At 37.9% G+C, this 25,929-nt stretch overlaps 1 long non-coding RNA gene across 1 annotated transcript; it reads right to left on the bottom strand.

Annotated features, from left to right (window-relative positions):
* Window positions 1–11,567: 11,567 nt before the first annotated feature.
* LOC139362173 (uncharacterized) lies at window positions 11,568–15,713 on the bottom strand. Its single transcript, XR_011620533.1, has 3 exons — window positions 15,547–15,713; window positions 13,113–13,238; window positions 11,568–11,719 (listed from the first exon to the last, which is right to left on the bottom strand). It is a non-coding gene; the product is annotated as an uncharacterized lncRNA (long non-coding RNA).
* Window positions 15,714–25,929: the final 10,216 nt, after the last annotated feature.

Genomic DNA, 25,929 nt, shown 5'->3' with positions numbered 1-25,929 from the left:
TGAGGTAGGGTCTCTTTCTGTCACCCAGGCTGGAGTGTAGTGGTGCAATCACAGCTCACTGCAGCCTTGATCCCCTAAGCTCAAGTGATCCTCTCGCCTCAGCCTGTTGAGTAGCTGGAGCCACAGGTGCATGCCACCAAGCCTTGCAAATTAAAAAAAAAATTATTTTTGGTAGAGACAGGAGCTCACTGTGTTGCTCAGGCTGGTCTTGAACTACTGACCTCAAGTGATCCTCCCGCCTCAGTCTCCCAAAGTGTTGGATTATTGGTGTGAGCCACCATGTCTGGCTTGTATTTTATTTTATTTTATTTTATTTTATTTATTTTTCTTTTTTTATTACACTTTAAGTTCTAGGGTACATGTACACAACGTGCAGGTTTGATACAAATGTATACATACGGCATGCTGGTGTGCTGTACCCATTAACTCATCATTTACATTAGGTATATCTCCTAACAATATCCCTCCCCACTCCCCCTACCCCACAACAGACCCCAGTGTGTGATGTTCCCCTTCCTGTGCCCAAGTGATCTCATTGTTCAATTCCCACCTATGAGTGAGAACATATGGTGTTTGCTTTTCTGTTCTTGTGATAGTTTGCTGAGAATGATGTTTTCCAGCTACATCCATATCCCTACAAAGGACATGATGGTTTCCAGCTACATCCATGTCCCTACAAAGGACATGATGGTTTCCAGCTACATCCATGTCCCTACAAAGGACATGAACTCATCCTTTTTTATGGCTGCATAGAATTCCATGGTGTATATGTGCCACATTTTCTTAATCCAGTCTGTCATTGATGGAGATTTGGGTTGGTTCCAAGTCTTTGCTATTGTGAATAGTGCCACAATAAACATATGTGTGCATGTGTCTTTATAGCAGCATGATTTATAATCTTTTGGGTATATACCCAGTAATGGGATGGTTGGGTCAAATGGTATTTCTAGTTCTAGATCCTTGAGGAATTGCCACACTGTCTTCCGCAATGGTTGAACTAGTTTACAGTCCCACCAGCAGTGTAAAAGTGTTCCTATCTCTCCATATCCTCTCCAGCACCTGTTGTTTCCTGACTTTTTAATGATCGCCATTCTAACTGGTGTGAGATGGTATCTCATTGTGGTTTTGATTTGCATTTCTCTGATGGCCAGTGATGATGAGCATTTTTTCATGTGTCTGTTGGCTGCATAAATATCTTCTTTTGAGAAGTGTCTGTTCATATCCTTTGCCCACTTTTTGATGGGGTTGTTTGTTTTTTTCTCGTAAATTCGTTTGAGTTCTTTGTAGGTTCTGGATATTAGCCCTTTGTCAGATGAGTAGATTGCAAAAATTTTCTCCCATTCTGTAGGTTGCCTGTTCACTCTGATGGTAGTTTCTTTTGCTGTGCAGAAGCTCTTTAGTTTAATTAGATACAATTTGTCAATTTTGGCTTTTGTTGCCATTGCTTTTGGTGTTTTAGACATGAAGTCCTTGCCCATGCCTATGTCCTGAATGGTATTGCCTAGGTTTTCTTCTAGAGTTTTTATGGTTTTAGGTCTAACATTTAAGTCTCTAATCCATCTTGAATTGATTTTTGTATAAGGTGTAAGGAAGGGATCCAGTTTCAGCTTTCTACTTATGGCTAGCCAGTTTTCCCAGCACCATTTATTAAACAGGGAATCCTTTCCCCATTTCTTGTTTTTGTCAGGTTTGTCAAAGATCAGATGGTTGTAGATGTGTGGTGTTATTTCTGAGGGCTCTGTTCTGTTCCATTGGTCTATATCTCTGTTTTGGTACCAGTACCATGCTGTTTTGGTTACTGTAGTCTTGTAGTATAGTTTGAAGTCAGGTAGTATGATGCCTCCAGCTTTGTTCTTTTGACTTAGGACTGTCTTGGCAATGCAGGCTCTTTTTTGGTTCCATATGAACTTTAAAGTAGTTTTTTCCAATTCTGTGAAGAAAGTCATTGGTAGCTTAGTGGAGATGACATTGAATCTATAAATTACCTTGGTCAGTATGGCCATTTTCACAATATTGTTTCTTCCTATCCATGAGCATGGAATGTTCTTCCATTTGTTTGTGTCCTCTTTTATTTCATTGAGCAGTGGTTTACAGTTCTCCTTGAAGAGGTCCTTTACATCCCTTGTAAGTTGGATTCCTAGGTATTTTATTCTCTTTGAAGCAATTGTGAATGGGAGTTCACACATGATTTGGTTCTCTGTTTGTCTGTTATTGGTGTATAAGAATGCCAGTGACTTTTGCACATTGATTTTGTATCCTGAGACTTTGCTGAAGTTGCTTATCAGCTTAAGGAGATTTTGGGCTGAGATGATGGGGTTTTCTAAATATACAATCATGTCATCTGCAAACAGGGACAATTTGACTTCCTCTTTTCCTAATTGAATACCCTTTATTTCTTTCCCCTGACTGATTGCCCTGGCCAGAACTTCCAACACTGTGTTGAATAGGAGTGGTGAGAGAGGGCATCCCTGTCTTGTGCCAGTTTTCAAGGGGAATTTTTCCAGTTTTTGCCCATTCATTATGATATTGGCTGTGGGTTTGTCATAAATAGCTCTTATTATTTTGAGATACATTCCATCAATACCGAATTTATTGAGAGTTTTTAGCATGAAGGGCTGTTGAATTTTGTCAAAGGCCTTTTCTGCATCTATTGAGATAATCATGCGGTTCTTGTCCTTGGTTCTGTTTATATGCTGGATTACGTTTATTGATTTGCGTATGTTGAACCAGCCTTGCATCCTAGGGATGAAGTCCACTTGATCAAGGTGGATAAGCTTTTTGATGTGCTGCTAGATTTGGTTGGGCCTGGCTTGTATTTTATACAATTTCGGAAATAAGTGTGTGTAACTTAACTAACCAGAGAAAGTACATGTGCATACCATATTTCATCAAATCAACAACACTGTTTATGAGATATACAATTATCTTTTGTTTCACTGGGAAGAAACGCTGCCCACTGGAACCATGACCTGATGTTAATTGCCATTGATTATAAGATGACTCACAATTTCAGAAGTGTTAAAATGTAAATAAATTGCTTTAGAATGAATGGATTACAGTATTTTGTATAATCAATGTTTTTAATTTTCCTATTAAAGTATCATTTGCATACATTAAATTCACCCATGTTAGTGTACAGTTATGTGAGTTTTGACAAATGAAAGATTATATAATTACCCTGCCACTAAAAGCAAGATGTAGAACAGTTCAATCACTCTTTAAAATTCTCCCATGTTCCTTTGTAGTCATTTCCTCCCCATATCATGAGTCTGACAACTATGAACCTGTGCTTTATTCCCATAGTTCTCCCTTTTCCAGAATGTCATATAAAAATAATCATATAGTATGCAGCCTTTAAGTTTGACTTCTTTCACTTGGCATGATACTTTTGAGGTTTATCTATATTCCTGTGCACGTCCATGGTTCATTCCTTTTTTTTTTTTTTTTTTTTTTTGGCTGAGTAGCATTTCATTGTGTAAATGAAACACAGTTAGCTTTTTCATTCATTAGTTAAAGGACATTTAGACATTTAGGTTGGTTTGAGTTTTTGGAGAATACAAATAAAACTGTCATAAACATTTATCTACATTGTTTTTGTCAGAATATAACATTTGTTTGTTTTTCTTTTCTTTTCTTTTAGAGACAGAGTCTTGCTCTGTTGCCCAGGCTGGAGTGCAGTGGCAAGATTTGGGCTCACTGCAACCTCTGCCTCCTGGGTTCAAGAGATTCTCCTGCCTTAGCCTCCCAAGTAGCTGGGATTACAGGGGTACACCACTGTGCCTGGCTAGTTTTTTGCATTTTTAGTAGAGACGGGGTTTTGCCATGTTGGCCAGGCTGGTCTTGAACTCCTGACCTCAAGTAATCTGCCCAACTCAGCCTTCCAAAGTGCTGTGATTACAGGTGTGAGCCAATGTGCCTGGCCAGACTATAATTTTTTTCTTCCACTTGGGTAAATACTGAGTAACAGCTTGCTGGGTCATGTACTAAGTGTGTGTTTAACGTTGTTAGAAACTGACAGACTGTTTTCCAAAGTGGCTACACCATCTTGCATTTCCTCCAGCCACGTTTGATAGTTCCAGTTGCTTCGCACTCTTGCTAGCAGCAGTGAATATTGTCAGGTTTTGTTGTTATTTCTATTCTGATAGGTAGTTACACTTCCCAGTAGTTTTCCTAGTGACAAATTGTGTTGAGCATCTGTTCAGTTGCTTATTTGCCATGTGTACCTCTTCTTTGGTGAAGTGTCTGTTCAAATATTTTGCCTGTTAAAAAAAATTGGTTGGTTGTTTGCTCAAAATTGAGTTTTGAGAATCCTTTATATATTCTGAATACAAGTCTTTTATCAGATTGTGATTTACAGTTTCAGCAAGTTCCCAGGTGCTGCTGATACTGCTGTGGTTTGGGGAGTAGAAATAGCTGCCCACAGGGCTTCTTAAACTTTAACATCCATAAAAAGCACCTGGGGTGGGATGGGACCCAGTAGATCTGGGGCACACCTGAGATTCGGCACTACCAACCAGCTCTAAGAAGAACTCTGATGCTTCTGTGTTCACAGCTTTGGCAGAAAGGGCTTAGGGGAACCACAGAAGGATTCCAAGGAAGAGTTACATTTCAGCCAAGATTGAAGGATGAGTATATTTCTCCAGAAAGATACAGGGTAGAGAATAATAGAAGGCGAGAGGGGAAGAAAAGAGAAGGATAATTTTGCAGAGGGCATAACGTGACCCATGCCAGGTCAAATGAAAAAGGCAAAGACATTGGGGATGGAAGATGACCTGTTACTGAGAGGTAAGTCATATTACAAAAGTCATGTTTGAATTTTCTTTCCTGTAGGTAGAAGTACATTGAAATATTTCAATCAGGAGAGTCATGTGATCAGACTGTCAGTATAGAAATATGTCTCTGACAGTGGAATAAAAGTATGATTGGAAAAGAAACTGGAGGCTGGAAAACCAGTTGTTGCAATTATGCAGTGAGAAATGACGGATGTTTTAATTAAGGAATTACAATGGGGTGAAAGAGGAGGAGCCACATTAAGCGATGTTTAGGAAGAACAATCAACATGACTAGGTAAAAACTGGATGAAGGGGAGAGAGCAGGGGAAAGCTAGATGCAAACTGGGTGGTGTTATTTACCAGAATAAGGAATGTGTGTTTAAGGACTAAGTTTTGTGCCGAAGATGACCAGGTTCGTCAGATATGCTGAGGTTAAGGTAATTCCTGTATAGCCACCTGCAAATGTCTACAAGATATTTGTAAAAGGATGGAGGGCGGAAGCGACGAACGGGTCGAAGTCATGAACTTGGTAGTAATCTGGTTCTGAGTGTTAATTGAAGTGAAGTTCCTTGATGAAATCTACAGAATACAAAAGAGGTTAAAAGAGCCAAAGTCTCTTTTGCATCCAAGAGACGCTCACATCCAAGAGGTAAATGAAAGAGGGGATCCAGTGAAAGAAAGGGAGGCATTTCTTTCAATAGGGGAAATTATTTTAATTTGAAATCCAGCGAGGAGGCAATATCAGTCTCAAGGAGTTGATTTGAAATTCTTTCTTTTAATATTTAATATATATGTTCACCCCTTATAGGTAGTAGATAAAATATTCTCCATTTTCATAATTTTCCTAAGATAAAAGATAATGATCATTTAATGTATGTTTAACTTTTGGTTTGTGGAAGGTCTTTCATGCTTTGTTTTCTATTTAAGTCTTCAATTACTTCTCAGTAGAGAGCAAAACAAGAAAAATTGTGATTTCCTTCCTTGCATCTAAATCTGTATTTAATAACTGAATGTCTGCAAACAGTACCAGGCAATGCAGTAATTATAAGATTACTAAAGGGCATTGTTGGTATGAACATATTTCATTTAGATGCAAACTTTGGTGCTGTATTTCAGACACTTCGGAAATACACTGATCCATACTAGAAATTAGCAGAGATTTACAACATATTGATACTAACGGTTCATCACATGTTTACAAATATTTCTCTATTATTTGCTCCCAAGATAACAATTACCATAGGCTTATGAAAGGGCGTGATCTAGCTCTTCTGCTCCATATTATGTTTCAAGAAGGACTTGAATTGAAGGACTTGCAATTGAATCTTTAACCACATAGATTAAGTACTGATTCTTCTATTTCTTAGGTATTATTCTTGGGCAAGTTGGTTCAGTTTATTTCAACAATTTTTTTACTAAATTTCTATTATTACCAAGTACTGGAGAAACAAAGCTAAATGAAATATAAATATGTATAGAACATTTCATAATAATAAGAGAAGTAGGCATAGGGCGCTGTGAGTTTGAAAGAGATTCTTCTTATTCAGCTTGAGGAATAAGAGGTGGCCAGCATTTCTGGAGGAGAAATGCCCGAGGTGATTTTTAGTCATGGAAGTCATCACCTTTTCTCCACCCCAAACCTGGTCACACATGTTTGTGTCTAAAACTCTCTTTTATTCCACTAAAAGAGAACAAAAATGCAGTGCAGAATGAATAATAGGGTGTGCCTGGGGAACCAAATGTAGTTTTGTATTACCAGAAATTAAAACATGAGATGTGGATTTGTCGAAGTTCAGGCAGATGTCATGGAGGTTTCACAGGCTGGGATGAAAGCTTGGCACGTAATTGAAGTGATTTGTTGACATAAGAAAAGTAGTCACAGTTAAATCTGCATTGCTGTTACATAACTCTGGTGGCAATGTGTAGGGTGTATTTGAAGGGGGCAAATCTGGAACCATTTTTAATGCTTCAATGAGTCATGATAAGGGCTTGAACTTGGCCATGACAAAGTCGGAGAAAGGAAGGGCACAATTAAGAAAAAGTAAGGAGGTAACTACTTATGACAGTGCTTGTTGAGCTAGAAAAAGCATAGCTTTAAGAGCGAGTGAGGCCTGAACTTGAACCCCAGCTTAATTACTTAAAAGCTTGAGCCTTTTACAAGTGACGGTAATTCTGTAATCCTGAAAGCGAGGGTGACTTTGCTTTGTGTCATCCTAGAGATTAGGCATAATTTAAAGCACCTAAAATAAATAATTACCAAAGGTCTGTTCCTGGTTAACATAAGTAAACAAACCTGTTTCCCCTATACTTCCTTGTACCTAAATTTCCCCTGTACCTACTTACTTGTACCTAAATTCCCCTACACTTCCTTTTACCTAATCCTTGCCCTCTGCCTCGGGGTGAGAGAACAGCTGCCTTCAGTTTATTCTCCCCAGAAGCTACACAAAGCCGTCTGACCTGTCAGAAGGTTTGCGCCCTCTCCATGTTTCTCCCACCACACTGACCAATCTCCTACATGACCTTTCAGGCTCTTAGCTTAAATGCCATGTGAATAGGGTCATTGTTTTAGGTTATGGATTTCTTCTTATTAAGGGACACTATGTAAGAGTCCTTTCAAAACTATCATAGAGAGAAATACTTGCTATTAATAATAATAATAATAATAATAGCAAGCAGGGTGAAAAACAGTGGCTGGAAGAATGCCATCTGTCAGTGGATATGTTCATTCATGGGCAGGCTCTACTTTTCATGTGTTAACTCTTCCCATTTTACAGATAAGAACACGTAGAGAGGCTGAGGTGGGCAGATCACAAGATCAGGAGATCGAGACCATCCTGGCTAACGGTGAAACCCTGTCTCTACTAAAAATACAAAAAACTAGCTGGGCGTGGTGGCGGGTGCCTGTAGTCCCAGCTACTCGGGAGGCTGAGGCAGGAGAATGGTGTGAACCTGGGAGGCAGAGGTTGCAGTGAGCCAAGATCACACCACTGCACTCCAGCTTGGGCAACAGAGCGAGACTCTGTCTCAAAAAAAAGAAAACAAACAAACAAACAAACAAAAACCCAAAAAACATGTAGAGAAAACCATGGAAATTAATAAGCTTTTCAGAAAAATATACACTCTCCCACTTCATATTCAAAGATTAAACTCGACATGGATGTTGAGGACTTGAATAGAAAGAGAAGTAACACCTGATTTCTACTTCTCAAATGCATTTTGAGATCCTTCTCATGTCCCCAAGTTTGATATCAGGTGTTCTATCCTGAAGTGGCATAGCCTTGGTGGACTCTTCTCATTGGGTGAATTACCACCAAGATTAGTAATTATCATTAGAATTATCGTGATGGATAAATTCAGTTGTAATTATCATTATGGTTTATCTAATTTTCCCTGCTGGCTTACATTAACACATTTTGGTAAGACTACAAGCAACTGTCTCCAGTTAAAAAAGAAAAGTTAAATGCACTCTGAGAATTATTTCATATATCTATTATCTACCTTCACTTGTGATACCAAAGAAGTAGTTTATAGGGCACAGATGCTTCAGCAATGTTGAGTGTATAAGTCATACATCGGTTGGAATACAAAGGGTTTTGAAATGCTCTAAATCCAATTCAGACTGGTACTAACTTATGAATAAGCATTTTTTTTGGACAACTATTGAGTATCATGTCCATATGTGTTTTTCTAAAGGCTTTTAAATGGTGTTTTGATTCTAAGTGTCAATTGCTGCATTTCATCAAGTAACTGCCACAGGCCCCTGCCCAAACATAGCATTTTTGATGACTCTGTTACCAATAAGTAAGATTTAAAAACAAAACAAAACAAAACAAACCAGCCGTCAGTCGAAAGTTTGTCTGTTGGTCTACTTTCTAAAGGGTCAGCAAATGAGTTACAGATGGATCAGTATTTACGTTCCCTGACAAGTCCTGAGGGCGTGGTGGATGTTTCCTGAGGTACCACAACACAGCATTTAAGGCTTCCATTTGAAAGGAGACCCTGCTTAAGAGAGAGTAGGAGGAAGGGGGCTGCACATCCAGCTGTGGGAGTGTGAGTGGTTCAGCACCCTTTTCTCTAGGCGAAGGTTGCTGTTCATTGTTACAAAGGGTGGACTTTGTAACACCCTTTGTAACAGAGAGAAAATCTGTGTTTGCCTGGGGTGGCTTCCTTTCAGCTTCTCCTTTCCCTCCTCAGAGACTTGTCCTACCAGTGACACTCTGACATGAATCTTCAGGTGGACACTGTTCTCCCATTCTATAGGTCTTGGCCCAAATATCACCTTTTTTTTTTTTTTTTGAGATGGAATCTCGCTCTGTCGCCAGGCTGGAGTGCTGTGGCCGGATCTCGGCTCACTGCAAGCTCCACCTCCCGGGTTCACGTCATTCTCCTGCCTCAGCCTACCTAGTAGCTGGGACTACAGGCGCCCGCCACCTCGCCCGGCTATTTTTTTGTATTTTTTAGTAGAGATGGGGTTTCACCGTGTTAGCCAGGATGGTCTCGATCTCCTGACCTTGTGATCAGCCTGCCTCAGCCTCTCAAAGTGCTGGAAATATCACTTCTTTACAGGCAGTTTTTCTCATCATCTTCTCCAAGCAGATGCCCCTTACTCCTCTTTGCCATTGCACTCACTTATTTTCTACACATCATCTCTTGCAAGTTCTGTGTATGTAGACTTTAAGAAATGACCAGTCATCCCTTTTGGGCTGTAACTTCAAGAGTCCATGTCTGTCTGGTTCTTCAGTGTTCATTTACTACAGATCATTGCACATAGCACTCAGTAAATGTTTATTAAACAAATGTTGAATGAAGGGTTTTATGGAATGAACGTATTTCCCACCTTAAGTCTTTATTTATCTCTTTGATTAATGTTTGTTGTTTATGACAACTTTTCAAAATTAATTAAATTTAACCAAATTACTGCTATTTTAGTGGAAAACATTATCTTCTCATCTTTAAAAACAAAAGAATTAGCATCAGAGTTCCTTTTGGAAAGAGAACTTTTCCTCTAGAAGAATAGCTACGTAGGCCACTTCAGTGGGGTTAGGAGAAACACCAAAAGTATGGCTTATACCATTAAAATGGAAAAATGCTGCTAGGTGAAATATTCAACTGAATATGTTTGTCATAATCTGAGGTTGGAGGAGGGAGCCATGTCACATGGTGAGACTCTGAAACTTTCTAAGAAAGGACTTAACAATTAAGCAGATGAACAGTTTCTTGAAGCAGGGTAGTCAGAATCTTTAGAGAGCACAGTTGTCTAACATCTGCTTTAAAGTTGTTAACATGTTCTGACAGAAATTGCTTTTATAGCTTCAAACTTTGGAAAAATCTGCATCTCTCTTTCGGGGTCTTAATCTCTGGAGTATTGTTCTTATTTTTGTTATCATTGAGAATGTGACTCATATGTCTACACCTTTTCCAAACCCAGTCAAGTCTGGGGAAACACCTGCTAAATATAAAATCCACACACTTAAGGGTATTTAGTTTTTCTCAATACACCAAACATGCAGTTAAGAAGTGAATGTCATGAAGTGGACATTTGAAGAAATCATTCCTTCCTTGAGATGTAAAAATTAGTAAGGAAAACTCAAGTTTTACCTTTTTGGTTCAAAAATTATAGGTGGGTAATACCTTGTTAAAATATATAAATTCATAAATTATCATGATTGCCAAGCCACACATAAAATTATGCTTTTGCTTATACAAAATGAGCCTGATTGTATGTTTACAGTTCTGTGGGCATGATGGCTTGCCCTCTTAAACCTCAGAGGAGAAAAAATTCTCCTCCAGCTACCATTTTGCAGAAAAGCATCTCTTTCTTTGTGATGCCTGTAATACATGGCTGCAGAACAGATTCAAGGAGGGCTTTCGAAATGGGTTTAAAGCAGGTTCATATATGGTTTTTCAGCTGATTTTATATTCATATATTTTCTTTTGAATTACTCAGTTTTGCGTTAGTTGTCCAGTGTTCTGCACCAGGATTATTTATGGTCAGCTGAGTCTCAAGAAAGAAATGTACAGGGAGATGGTGATGATTAGAGGAAAAGAGCATAGGATTTGTACTTTGGAATCAGCCACAACAGGGATGGCTTAGTCATGTTGCTTAACATCTATGAAAATCATTTTGCTCAACTGTAGAACAGATTTATTTAGGATTACTTCTGCCACATTAGGCAAATAAGGGTACATTTTGAGAGTTGAATGGTTATTGTATGCAAATTAGGCTATTAGCTTATTCTCATATCTCATATCTGCAACTCTCTCTGCATGAAACATCTTTCTCTCTCCTGTTTATTTACTTGGTTAAATTCTTGTCCTTCAAAGTGCATTTCCCTTGACAGAGAGCCTTTCCTGACTTGTTGGTGTCTATTACATGCCCCTTCTTTCATGTCCAGTTTCTTGACTTAACATATGGTTTTGAAATTGTTTCTTGACTTGCCCATTTCCCACATTTGTCTCTGAGTTCCAAGAAGGCAGGAATCTTACTTTTTAATATCATTTTGCCCTCCATGTCAATTACAAGCATCACTCTGAAGAAGAGTCAGCTCTCAATAAATATTGACCTAATGGTTTATTTGTTGATTCTTCATGTAGTATTTACATTTTCAAGGAGGAATAATCAACTATGTTTAAAAATTTGGCATTACAATTACATACTTTGTTTCTGGTTTCACATAAGCTTTTAAATAGAGGAATGATGGAATGTTAGATCAGAAAGATGTCTTGGAATTCATGTAATTCAGTAACAGAATTTTGCATAGGAGAAAATGAAAATCAAGAGAAATTAATCAATAATTAATAATTAATGACAGAACCAGTATTTCAGAGAGGCAGGCTCCGTTGAAAGGGGAATGTTTATGGGTTTGAGATCAAATGTGTATTAAACTCTGAATTAGCCACTTGGCTCTGGCTAAGACATTGACCTTTCCAGTCTTCAGTTTCTTCACCTGTAATTCAAAGAGGATATTCAGGAAAGAGGATGTTCTTGTGATGATTAAACAAGTTAATATACAATAAAGTGTATATAATTACACAAAGATATATAACAATAGTCACAACTAGTTATTCTTAGGATTCTTATTCGACAACTCTTGATGCTGCCTCTGATTCCAACAGAAAACACTTAACCAAGACTCTGAATGACTATTTAATGCCACAACAGATAGGTGTGAATAGTCTTTCTGGTTTTAAAAAGGACCTTTGCAATTAAGTTATTAAGTGCTCCTGCAAATACCTACTAAGAAAACAACTGCGCATTTGATTTCTATCAATTCTCTCTTTTTTCCTTCAGTTTAATTTTCCAGCTTCAAGATTGTTAAATAGTACATGCTGTCTTGATTCTGACCTGCAAATAACCAGCTGTCATTTGTGAATTTCTTCCTAAATTAAAGATAATTAGAAAGGCTCATTTCTTGTGATTAATGTTTGGAAGAGAACTGGGACTAGAATATTCTTGGCTTATTATTTTGCCATTCTAAAATAATGCTGACATTTGATTCTCATGCTAAGCTATTCTAAACACTTCTTAGCCATCAGAAATCTAATATGTGGGAGCTTGTGCTAACACGTAAATGTTTAGGGTTGATATTCAGAGTTAAATCTTACTGTTGCTTAGTGGTAGACAGTGATAGTAAGAGGAAGAAAAAAAGAAGGCAGGAAGGGAGTACCCTTGTCTCTATACCTTTTCTTATCTGAATAATAAATTCATGCATAAATTTTATACATGAATGCAGAAACTTTTCTCTTGGGTTCCTAAAGTCAGGCAACCCTGGTTATCTAGATGTTGTTACAGCTATGACTTCTTCTTTCTTATTAAAGATAAGAATGATTGTACCTCACCACTGGAAGAGACTTCTCCTTCATGCTGGGCTCACCTTCACGTTTTATGTGACATTCTTAACAGTTTTACTTCTGCATGCAGCTACTTTTGCCATCAAGTCCAAAGCAAAGCCAAAGGATTAATAGTTCACAACACTTCCAAGTACTCTGAAAGATGTATAGAATTGGTTTTAAATTAATGTCTCTAATTTTTAGAAAATTTTCTAGAGAATATAATTCACTTTCTTTTAATTACTCTTCAGTTTTAATTCTTTGCTACCGGGGCAAAATTTAGTCTAATTTTCTGCCATCTGAAGGTCTTGCAGGTGGCTACAGTCTTTATAAGGCTTCTGATCTCATTTGAACATGAACTTGCTGTAGTTCCTTAGTCAATATGTCTCCCAGTTCCTTCACTAACCAGTTTGTCTCCTTTTAGGTGCACGTCAGTTTTCCGGTGTTTCTCTAAAAAGGTGGAGGCTACAGATACACTATTTGAAGCCCTTGACCTCATGCTACTCATACATGAAATTAATGTTTCTATTTCTCTCTTTGCTGACTCTCTTTCCAGGGTTCCTTGTCTCTTTCTTGGCTTCTTCATTGCTTTCCTTTCCTACTGAATCTTCCTTCTTTTTGTTACTCTCCTAGAACCTAGAAAAAATTACATTAAGTAGTTTTTCTAGCTTGTTTTTAGTATGTTCCTTGTTAACTGTTAACTACATTTTCACAAAATAATCTATACTTTGTGGAATAAATGAATAAATTACAAAACTATTTGACTTAACAGAAGTTTCCAAGGGGAAAGTAAAAGTTCATATTCCCCGCTACTATCCTCCGTTCTACTCCCTGAAGATAAGCACCATTAACAGTGTTTATCTTTATACTTAGAAAGTATATATGTATATATGTGCATGTATACATGTATATGTGTGTGTATATATACATACTTTCATATATACATATATACTTTCTAAGTATAAATGTATATATACACACATATATGTGTGTATATACATACAGCTTATAAGATATATATCTTTTTTTTTTTTTTTTTTTTTTTTTTGAGACGGAGTCTTGCTCTGCCGCCCAGGCTGGAGTGCAGTGGCCGGATCTCAGCTCACTGCAAGCTCCGCCTCCCGGGTTCACGCCATTCTCCTGCCTCAGCCTCCCGAGTAGCTGGGACTACAGGCGCCCGCCACCTCGCCCGGCTAGTTTTTTGTATATTTTAGTAGAGACGGGGTTTCACCATGTTAGCCAGGATGGTCTCGATCTCCTGACCTCGTGATCCGCCCATCTCGGCCTCCCAAAGTGCTGGGATTACAGGCTTGAGCCACCGCGCCCGGCCAAGATATATATCTTATATACAAGGCTACATATCTTAGCCTTGATATATTTTTATATGATATATTTATATAAACATATTTGTTTATTTATTTATATCATATAGATACATGCCAGATCTGTATTAGTCTGTTTTCACACTGCTATAAAGACATACCTGAGACTGGGTAACTGATAAAGAAAAGAGGTTTAATAGGCTCACAGTTCTGTGGGCTATACAGGCTTCCACTTCTGGGGAGGCCTCGGGAAACTTATAATCATGGTGAAGGTGAAGGGGAATCAAGCATGTCTTCACATGGCTGGCAGGAGAAAGAGAGAGAGCAAAGCGGGAGGTGCTACACAATTTCAAACAACCAGGTCTTGTGAGAACTCTATCACGAGAACAACAAGGGGGGAATTCTGCTCCTGTGATTCAATCACCTCCCACCAGGCCCCTCCTCTAACACGGGGAATTACAGTTCAACAAGAGACATGGGTGGGGACACAGAGCCAAACCATATCAAGGTCCAAATTGTGTGTGTGTGTGTCTGTTTATTTTCTTTCTTTTCTTTAAAACAGAGTCTCACTCTATCACCCAGACTGGAGTGCAGTGGTAATATCATGGCTTATTGTAGTTTCTACCTCTTGTGCTCAAATGATCATCTTGTTTTAGCCTCCTGAGTAGCTGGGACCACAGGTGCATGCCACCATGCCCAGCTAGTTTTTCATTTTTTGTAAAGATGGAGTCTCACTATGTTTCCCAGGCTGGTCTCGAACTCCTGGCCTCAAGCAGTTCTCCCCTGGGCCTCCCAACATGTTGGGTTTACAGGAGTGAGCAAATATGCCTGGTCCCCAATTTCAAATAAGAGCCTCTAGTTGTGCAAATAACTAAGTTAAATTTTTATACATGAATTTAATTTTTTATGGAACTCCCATTATTCTGATTGCCTCTAAGTTCTGGGAGATCAAATAACATCAAGGAGATGGGGTCAGCTCATCTGTGTCACTGTCATATTTCTACATGGTCCTCTACCTGTCACGTTTTGTTTATTTCTTGGATCATCAGCATGGCCCTATCTGGTCATTTATTCTCCCCAGTTTTTTGCCTTACACTTGGGCATTTGTTATTGAACACCAAAAGCCAAAAAATTGATTTTTTAAAAATAATCTTGTATATTTTTCTGCATTATCCTCTTCTGGAGACATAGAACTCGCTAGCTGCTGCCTAAATGAAGATAAATGTCAGAGTAACAGCATGTATATGAAAAAATTAAATATATTATCCTAATCACTATATAAATATGTTAATTGAATATTCAGTGGGAATTTCCTGTTTTTGTGGTATTTTGACTGAAGCCTGGAAGATGAGAATAATAGATTATAAAGTACCTGCACATTTTCAAGAGAGACAGAAAATCAAAGGGCTTGCTAAGAAGTGGCTAAATTAGTCTGTGGACATCCACCCCCTGCCGCCACCACCCTTACCATCCAATCTATATAAACAGAAAAGCAGAAATTTAAGATAATGTATTAAAGAAAGGCAATTTATAGAAGTAAGGAGTGCTTTGGTCTTTTTTCTTCCCTATGCAGGTGTTGCCATTATTCCAGGGTAGGTAGGAGAAGACACCGAGAAAATCACTTAGAGAAATTTGGGAAGGTTCTTGCAAGGAAGCAGTGGCTTCTCACTATCCAACTGGAGTCTTTTTGAGCTGCTGAAACTCAGGGTCATTTCTCAGGACACAGGGATGGAGCTCTGCAAGTTATTGCAAGAGCTTGAAATGCATCCTTTTTGTCTGAGGCCAGCGGTTGTAGGGAGAATGTCAATGACAGTTGCTTCAAAGTCATGGAAGTGGGAGGTAGGAGGGAGTACTGGAGCTGCTCAAGAGGCTGCAGACAGAGAGAGAAAGAGAAGAGAGAGAGAGAGAGAGAAAGGCAAGTCTACTTTTCCACTATTTTATGGAGCCTATAGGGTAAGGGGAAGCAATTAGGTTGAGCTGTCCTGATGAGACACTGCCCCAGGTTGCTGCCTTCTTTAGAGAAGAGATCCTAGGCGTGAGGAACTGGGAGGTGGGTAGGTCACTGGCGGCTGAGGCTAAGGGAAGAATCAAGAGGTCAGTCAGAGAGTATATCAGCCATGTAGGGAAACTATGAAATGATTCTTTTCCTCTAATCTCCATTCCAGTTGCACTGAGTGTGGAAGATTCCCTGAACCAGAAAACCAGCAAGTTTTTATTAGCGATTTTCAAAAGGGGAGGGAGTGCACAAATAGGGTGTGGGTCACAGAGATCACATACTTCACAAGGTAATACAATATCACAAAGCAAGTGGAGGCAGGGGGAGATCACAGGACCACTGGATGAGGAGAAATTAAAATTGCTAATGAAGTTTCGGGCACCCATTGTCTTACCAGGAAACAGGGTTTGAGAACAGATAACCTGTCTGTCCATAATTTATTAGGCGGGAATTTTCTCATCCTAATAAGCCTGGGAGCACTATAGGAGACCCAGGCTTATTCATCCCTTCGGCTTCGACCATAAAATACAGGATGCCTTAAAAAGGGGCCATCTGTAAGCCTACCTTCAGGGTGCATTCTCTTTCTCAGGGATGTTCCTTGCTGAGAAAAAGAATTCAGCGATATTTCTCCTATTTGCTTATGAAAGAGGAGAAATATAGCTCTGTTCCATCCAGCTCAGCGGAGGCCAGTTCAAAGTTACCTCTCTTGTTTCCTGAACATCGCTGTTATCCTGTTTTTTTTTAAGATGCCCAAATTTCATATTGTTCAAACACACATGCTCTACAAACAATTTGTGCAGTTGATACAATCACAGGGTCCTGAGGTGACACTCATCCTCCTCAGTTTACAAAGGAGATGATGGGATTAAGAGATTAAAGTAAAGACAGGCATAGGAAAACACAAGGATATTCATTGGGGAAGTGATAAGTGTCCATGAAATCTTCACAATTTATGTTCTTCTGCTGCGGCTTCAGTCCGTCCCTCCATTCGGGGTCCCTGACTTCCCACAACAGTTGATTCTACGTGTTCTTTTTTTTGAGACAGGATCTTTCTCTGTCACCCAGGCTAAAGTGCAATGGCATGACCGTAGCTCACTGCAACCTCAAACTCCTGGGCTTAGGGAATCCTCCTGCTTCAGCCTCCTGAGTAGCTAGGACTACCGGCACATGCCAACCACACCTGGCTAACTTATAAAAATATTTATTGTAGAGATGGAGTTGTGCCTTGGTGCCCAACTGGTCTCCAACTCTTGGGCTCAAGTGTCCCTCCTGACTTGGCCTCCCAAGACCTGGGATTATAGGCATGAACCACTGCACCTGGCTGCACATCTTCAATAGAGTGAGTAATGCCACAGTGAACATGGAAGTGTAAATATCTTATCAAGATACTGATTTTAACTCGTTTGAATAAATATTCAGAAGTAGAATTGCTGGATCATATGATAGTTCTTTTTTAATTTTCTGAGGAGCCTCCATACAATTTTTTAAGTAGCAGCGCTATTTTACCGTGCATAGGGTTACAATTTCTTCACCACTTCACCAAAACTTGTTATTTGCTGTTTTTGTTTGTTTTTGTTTTTTTAAATAATGACCATTCTAACAGGCGTGAAGTGATATGTCATTGTGATTTTGATCTGCATTTTTCTGATGCTTAATGATACTGAGCACCGTTTCATATACCTGTTGCCATTTGTATGTCTTTGTACAAATGTCTGTTCAGGTTCTCAGGGCATTTTTTAATTGGGTTGTTTGCTCTTTTTGCTATTGAGTTGTAGGAGTTCCTACAAATTATGTAGGAATAATAATTTGTAGGAACTCCTACAACTCAATAGCCACACACACACACACACACACACACGTATATATACACACACACACTCACTTTAGATACTAATCCCTTATTAGATGTATGCTTTCTAAATATTTATCCCTGTCTGTAGGTTGCTTTTCACTCTGTTGTTTCCTTTGCTATGCAAAGCTCTTTTGTTTGATGTAATTCCACTTAACTATTTTTGCTTTTGTTGCCTGTGCTTTTGATGTCATATTTAAGAAATGCTTGCCAAGGCCAATATAATGAAGCTCTTTCCCTATGCATTCTTCTAGGAATATTATAGTTCCAGGACTTATGTTTAGTCTTTAAGCCATTTTGAGTTGATTTTTGCATGTGGTATAAAATAAGGGTCCAATGTATTCTTTTGCATATGAATATCCAGTTTTTCCAACACCATTTGTTGAAGAGACTATCTTTTCTTTATTGTGTATTCTTGGTACTCTTGTCAAAGACCTACTGGCCATATACAGGTGAATTTTTTTTTTTTGAGACAGAGTCTCACTCTGTGGCCAGGTCTGGAGTGCAGTGGCATGATCTTGGCTCACCGCAACCTCCGCCTCCCAGGTTCAAGCAATTCTCCTGTTTCAGCTTCCCGAGTAGCTAGGACTATGGGCGCCCATCACCACACCCAGCTAATATTTGTATTTTTAGTAGAGACAGGATTTCACCATATTGGTCAGACTGATCTTGAACTGCTGACCTCAGGTGATCCTCCCACCTTGGCCTCCCAAAGTGCTGAGATTACGGGTATGAGCCACCATGCCTGACCATAGGTGTATTTATTTCTGGGCTCTCTAATCTCTTCCATTAGTTTCCATGGCTGTCCATATGACAGTTCCAGTTCCACACTGTTTTAATTACTGTAACTTTCTAATATGTTTTGAAATCAGAAAGTGAAATACTTCCAGCTTTGTTCTTTTTCCTTAAGACTGTTTTGGCTATTCAGAGTCCTTTGTGGTTTCAGAGTGGTTTGAAGCTACCATGTGAGCAAGACTGTGAGCCAACATGCCGAGCAATCATGAATTTTGAGATTGTTTTTGTTATTTCTGCAAAAAATGCCAACAGGATTTTGATAGGGATTGAATAGAATCTGTAGATTGCTTTGGGTAATGGGGACATTTTGACAATATTAAGTCTTCCAATCCATGAACATAGATGTCTTGTTATTTATTTCTTTTTCTTCTTTAATTTCTTTCAGCAATGTTTTGTAGTTTTCAGTGTATACATTTTTTTTCCTCAGTTAAGTTTATTCCTGAGCATTTCATTTTTTGATGCTATTGTAAATTCGATTGTTTCTTAATTTCCTTTTTAGGTATTTTGTTGTTAACATATGAAGACACAACTGAGTTTTGCTATTGATTTTGTATGCTGTGACTTTAATAAATTAATTTATTAGTTTTAACAGTTTTTTTTTTTTTTCTTTTAAAAGAAAACCTTTAGGGCTTTCTACATATAAGATCACCTCATCTGTAAACAAAGATAGTTTTATTTCTTCTTTCCTAATTTGGATGCCTGTTATTTTCTTTTCTTAACTAATTTCTCTGGCTAGGACTTCTGGTGTTATGTTAAATAGAATTGGCGAAGTGGGTATCCTTGCCTTCTTCTTAGAGGATCTAAGAACAAGGATCTTAGAGGAAAAGCTTTCAGTATTTTTACCATTGAGTTTGATGTTAGTTGTGGGATTTTTATATGTGGCCTTCACTATGTTGAGATAATTTCTATACTTAATTTATTGAGTGTGTTTATCATGAAAGGGTGTTGAATTTTGTCAAATATTTTGCTGTATTTATTGAGATGCTCATGTAATTTTTTAAAAAATTGAAATAGGGTCTTGCTCTGTTGCCCAGGCTGGAGTGCAGTGGTGCAACCATGGTTCACTGCAGCCTCTACCTCCTGAGCTCAATTGATCCACCTGCCTCAGCCTTCTAAGTAACTGGGACTACAAGCATGCACCATCACACCCAGCTAATTTTTGTATTTTTGTAGAGATGGGGTTTTTTCTTGTTGCCCAAGCTCATGTCAAACTCCTGGGCTCAAGCAATCCACCTGCCTTAGCCTCCCAAAGTGCTGGGATTACAGACATGAGCCACTACACCCAGCAATAATGTAATTTTTATCCTTCTTTCTGTTAATGTGTTGTATCACATTGATTGATTTTTATATGTTGAACCATCTGGCATCGTAGGATAAATTTCACTTGGTCATGTTGTATGGAATACTTTTAATGTGCCATTGAATTCAGTTTGTTAGTACTTCGTTCAGGATTTTTGCTTTTATATTCATCAGGAATATCGTCTGTAGTTTTCTTCTTTTTTTTTCTGCAATGTCTTTGTGTGGCTTTGGTATCAAGGTAATTCTGGCCTCATAAAGTGAGGCTGTAAGTATTCCTTTCTCTTCAGTTTTTTGTAAGGGTTTGGGAAGGATTGGTTTCAATTCTTCCTTAATGTTCTGGCAGAATTAACCCATGAAGTCAACTGATCCTGGGCTTTCCTTTCTTGAGAGGTTTATGATGACTGATTCCATTTGCTTACTTATTATTCATTTGTTCAGTTTTTTTATTTCTACATAATTCATACTTGGTAAGTTTCATGTTTCTAAGATATTAGCTGTTTCTTCATGGTTGTCCAATTTTTTGGCATATGCTTATTTATAGTAGTCTCAAATAATCCTTTGAATTTCTGTGGTATCAGTAAGGTCTCCACTTTTCTAATTTTATTTATTTGAGTCTTTTTTTTCTCAGTTTAGCTAAGAGTTTACCAATTTTGTTGGTCTGTTCAAAAAACCAATTCTTAGTTTCGTTGACTTTAAAAAATTTTTAATTCTCTATTTCATCTATTGCTGCTCATCTTTATTATTTCCCTCCTTCTGCTAACTTTGGATTTCGTTTTTTTTTTTTTTCTAGTTCCTTGAGGTGCGCCATTGGATTTTTTTATTTGAAAATTTTTTTTTTCCTTTTAGAATATAGGCATTTATCACTATAAACTTTCCTCTTAATACTGCTTTTGCTGTACCCCATAGGTTTTTGTATATTGTGTTTTAATTTGTATTTTTCTCAAGGCATTTTCTAATACTCTTTTTGATTTATTTTCATACTCATTGGTTGTACAAGACTGTTTTGTTTAATTTCCACATATCTGTGAATTTTCTATATTTTCTCTGGTTATTGATTTCTAGTGTCATTCCATTGTGGTTGGAAAAGATACTTGGTATGATTTCAGTCTTCTTAAATTTATTAACAGTTTTTCGTTACCTAACATGTGATGTGTCCTGGAGAGAGTTCTGTGTGTGCTGGAGAAGAATTTGTATTCTGTTGCTCTTGGGTCACAAGTTCTGTCTATGTTTGTCAGAACCATTTGATCTATAATGTTGTTCTGTCATCTGTTTCCTTATTGATTTTCTGTTTGAGAGTTCTATTTGTTAGTGAAAGTGGGGTACTGAAATCTCCTAACATTATTGTAATGTATCTCCCTTCAGCTCTGTCAATATTTCTTCATATATTTAGGTACTCTGATGTAGGATGTATGCTGCATATATATTAATAATTGTTATATGTTCATAGTTAATACTTTTATGATTATGTATTATCCTCTTTGTCTCTTGTGACAATATTTCACTTAGAGTCTATTTTGTCTGATCTAAGTATGGCCACTCCTGCTCTCTTTTGCTTTCCATTTACATGAAACATTTTTCCATCTCTTGAGTTTCAGCCTATATGTGTGTCTTTTAACCTAAGTGAGTCTCTTATAGGGAGCATACAATTGGATCATTTATCTTTAAGTTCATTTAGCCACACTATCTCTTGATTGGAGAGTTCAATCCATTTACATTTGAAGCAATTATTGTTAGAGAAGGACTTTCTATTAACATTTTATTAATTGTTTTCTGTCTGCCCTGTAGCTTTTTTGTCCATCTTTTCCTCTCTTGCTATCTTTCTTGGTGTTTTACTGATTTTTTTATTGTCATGCTTTGATTTCTTTCTTTTGCTTATCTTCTAAAGGATTTTTTTTTAGGTTACTATGTGGCTTACTTAAGACATCCTTTAGTTATAGTAGTCTATTTTAGCTGATAATGACTTAACTTCAATTGCGTAAAAAATTTCTAGACTTTTATCTTGCCCTCATGAACATTTTATGTTATTGATGTCCCAAAATATGTTTTTAGTGTGTATACATTAACATATTTTAGTAAGTATAGTTTTTAAAATATTTTTCTTTTAACTCCTATGTTAAAATTAAGTTATTTACACACCAGCATTAAAAGATTACAGTATTCTGTATTCATCTATATTATTTACCTTTATTAGCAAGTTCTATGTCTATATGTTTTCATGTTGCTATTTAGGGTCCTTTTGTTTCAACTTGAAGATTTCCTTTAGCATTTCTTGCAAGGCAGATCTAGAGATTATGAACTCTTATAGCTTTGGTTTATCTGGTAAAGTCTTCATATTTTATTCATTTTTGAAGGAAAGTTTTGCTGGAATAGTAGTCTTAGTTGGTAGTATTTTCTTTCATTGCTTTGAATATAGCATACATTTCCCTCTGGCCTGTAAGGTTTCTGTTGAGAAATCTGCTGACAGTTTTGTGGGGCCTCCCTTGGATACAAAAACTTGTTTTTCTCTTATTGCTTTCAAAATTCTCTCTTTGACTTCGGGTTTTGACAATTAAATTATGTTTCAGTGTGAACTTCCTAGGGTTCGTCTGACTGGATATCTTGGGTCTGGGTATTTATTTCCTTCTTCAGGTTTGGGAAGGTTTTAGCTATTATTTCTTCAAATAAGCTTTCTTTTTCTTTATCTTTCTTCTTCTCTGGTACTTCCATAATGCATATATTGGTCAACTTGATGGTAACCTATAAGTCTCTTCACTCTTTTTCATTCTCTTCTTTTTTCTTCTTTGCCTGGATAATTTCAAATGACCTGTCCTGCTGAGTTTGCTGATTATTTGTTCTGCTTGCTCAAGGTTACTGTTGAATCCCTGTAGTTAATTTTTACATTCAGTTATTATTTTCTTTAGCTCCAAAATTTCTGTTTGCTTCTTTTTTATATTTTCCTTATCTTTTTTGAAATTTTTAGTCTTTTCATGCATTATTTTTTTTCTGAGCTCATTGAGCATCTTTATGGCAGATTTTTAAAAATTTGAATTCTCTGTCAGGTAATTCATAAACTTCCGTTTCATTAAGGTCAGATTCTAAAGATTTATCTTGTTTTTTTCCTTTGGGCCATGCTTTTTTGTCCCTATTCCCTGCCCCCTTGAGTCTTTTTGTGGGTATCTGTGCATTGGAAGAAATAGCCACCTCTCTCAGTCTTCAAGAACTGGCCATGTACAGGTAAAGGCCCTCACTGTCACCTCAGCCAAATATTCTGGGGGTCTCTCAAGCCTTCTTTGTGTATGCATCTTTTCTGGACTTGTGCATGTAAATTCCCAATTGGAAGACTTTCTGGTTTTATTTTTCAGGAACTTATAATCTCTTACTATTTCTGGTGTCCATCTGCTCTACTGTGGGCTTTTTAGAGAAACAGCATGCCCTGAACTCTTTTTGTTGTTGTTGTTGTTGTTCTCCGAGGCTCCCAGACATCTAGAGTATGCCAGATCCTGTGAGCACTCCAAGACAGGCAAGATAGAATTCAGTCTGGCTGAATTCTGCCTTCAGGCAGCCCCTGAAAAGTTGAAATGTTGGACTTAAGGTCTAGCTTCTTTCTTCCTCAGGGAGAAGTTGGGATTTGGGGATTTCTGCTGGCTCACTCTTTGCTGAGCTGGAGAAGCTGTGGCAAGTGCGTACATGCTAGTCCAAGCTTCTGCCTTTGTTCTCAGCTGCTTCATACGTGTGGCCTTTTGCTGTCAGCATTCAGGTTCGGGCAAGACAGAAAGCAGTCCCTCAGGAAGCCTGCAAAAAAGTTAGAGGGTTGAATGTACAGATCAGTCTCTTCCTTCTCTCCCAAGGAGAAATCTGGGAGTTGAGGGATCATGTGGCACTGTGGCACTGATCATGTGGCCCTGCTCATGGAATAGAATTTATTGTGAGAGGGTGCCTCAAATTTTCTTATTGGCTTTGATGATACTGGTTTGCCTTTGCCTGTGGTACAGGAGCTTCTCAAGTGGTTTCTGGATTTCTCACAAAGGGAATTTGTCTGGGTGTTGTTGTTAAATTTGTGTGTCCATGGGGGTAACAATGGTCCAGGCTTCCTGTTTTGCTATCTTGCTCCTGTATGATTTTGAACCAGGTATTTTTTATGGTTCAATTTCTCTCCTCTCTTAGGATACTGATTATGCATTTTAGATAAAAGTTTTAAATGATTATCCTAGAATTTGCAACTAATCTCAGCCAACTTTCAAATAACATAATACTGCTTTATGAGCGGTGCAGATAGTTTATAACAAAATAATTTCAATTCCTCCCTCTTGTTCCTCATAATATTCTTGTCATTCAATTGTCAATATACTACAGTCATCCAATGTATTATTGCTATTATTACTTCAGACAAACAGTTATCTATTCTATCAGTTAAGAATAAGAAGACTATAAGTGTTTTTATCTTAATTTATTCCTTCTCTGATGCTCTTTTTTTCTTTCTATAGATCCAAGTTTATGACCTATATCATTTCTTTTTCTTTGAAGAACTTCTTTGAACATTTCTTGCACGGCAGGTCTGTTAATGACAAGCTGTCTCAGAGTTTACTTGTTTGCGAAAGCTTTATTTCTACTTAATTATTGGAGACTCATTTTGCTGCTCATAGATTTCCAGGGTTTTTTTTTCTTTCAAAACTTTAAATAATTTACTCCTCTGATATTGTGAAATATACGTTTGGTCTTCCTCCATGTTTCCCAGTATATAGATAGCCTTTAAAATCCTTGCAATCTCTTAAGTGATAAGTACCTTTTTGTATGCTAATGAGATGACTGCTGGCTGGGGACTTCCAGATAACCTGATTGGGACTGGTTGCCAGGGGAATCAACCATGAGATTAGAGGATTGGAACTTTCAGTCTACCCTCTGGAAAGGGAGAGGGGCTCAAGGTTGAGTTGCTCACTAATGGCCAATGATGTAATCAATCATATGTATGTGGTGGAGCTTCCATAAAAACCTAAAAGCACTGGGTGAGTTTTGAGATCTTCTGGGTTGCTGAACGCATGGATTTTTCTGGAGAATGACTCACCTGGGGAAGGCTTGGAAGCTCAACATCTTTTCCCACGTACCTTTTGCCCTGTGCATCTCTTCCATCTGGCTGTTTATCTGTACTCTGTAATATTCTTTATAATAAACCAATAAATATAAGTGCTTGTCCAAGTTCTGTTAACCATCCTAGCAAATTGATCAAACCCAAGGAAAGGGTCTTGGGAATGCCCAAAAGAGAGGAAAGATAGAGAGGGCTGGAGTTCACTAATTGCCTTTTCCTCACATCACATAAGGCTCTGAAGGACAGATCCTTGTTACAGAGAGCATTCAGAAAAATCTTTCAAAACAGTTACATCCCCCTCCTCTAGCCCAAAATATAAGGGGATTTTTCTTTGATCTGCACCTTGAAAATCTGTTGGAGTTCCTGGAAGTGAAACCGTAAAATCGGGGCCCCTCTAAAATTAGGCCCTCAGGAGTTTTTAACACTCAAACTAATACTCACTAAATTTCAGTGATTCAACAAAATTGCCATGTAAGTGTTCCTGCCAGCTACTGAATCTAGTGGCTTCAGCTTCAAGTATGCTGATTACAGTCATAACTCTCTGTATTAGCTTGTCTCTAGATTTCAAGGTGTTGATTAGCCCTGTCACCTTAATTCTCTGATGGAACTAAGAAAAGTCATTAATTTGCAGTTTGTACAGCTTTTGTCCTATGAGGATGGGAATAATGACTTCAAATCTCTTTACATATCAGAGTTCAAACTGTAAGTCTCTCCTCATTTTCTTTTAAAGTTCTTCATAGTATCATGAAATTCCCCTTTATGTCCTAAGCTGCCCTCCAGGGAATTGCATCTTGTGCTCCTCCCCATGCTAGTTGCTCTCTCATCTTGCTTCACAGCTGCCATCTCAGGGCTTGGTGCTTCCTTCCTTGCTTTTCTGGATTTATTCCAACATATTTTTTGGTTCTCATCCTCATTTTGCTATAGTTTATTTTCACAGCTCTCTAAATAAAGGAATATGGGAAATAACTATCTGAGTCTGTATCTGAAAATGTCTCCTAGCATCC

The sequence above is a fragment of the Macaca nemestrina genome, chromosome 3, assembly GCF_043159975.1.
Source record: "Macaca nemestrina isolate mMacNem1 chromosome 3, mMacNem.hap1, whole genome shotgun sequence".
NCBI classification, from domain to species: Eukaryota; Metazoa; Chordata; class Mammalia; order Primates; family Cercopithecidae; genus Macaca; species Macaca nemestrina.
Note: the sequence above shows the minus strand (reverse complement) of the source record. Positions and strands in the feature narration are given on the sequence as shown.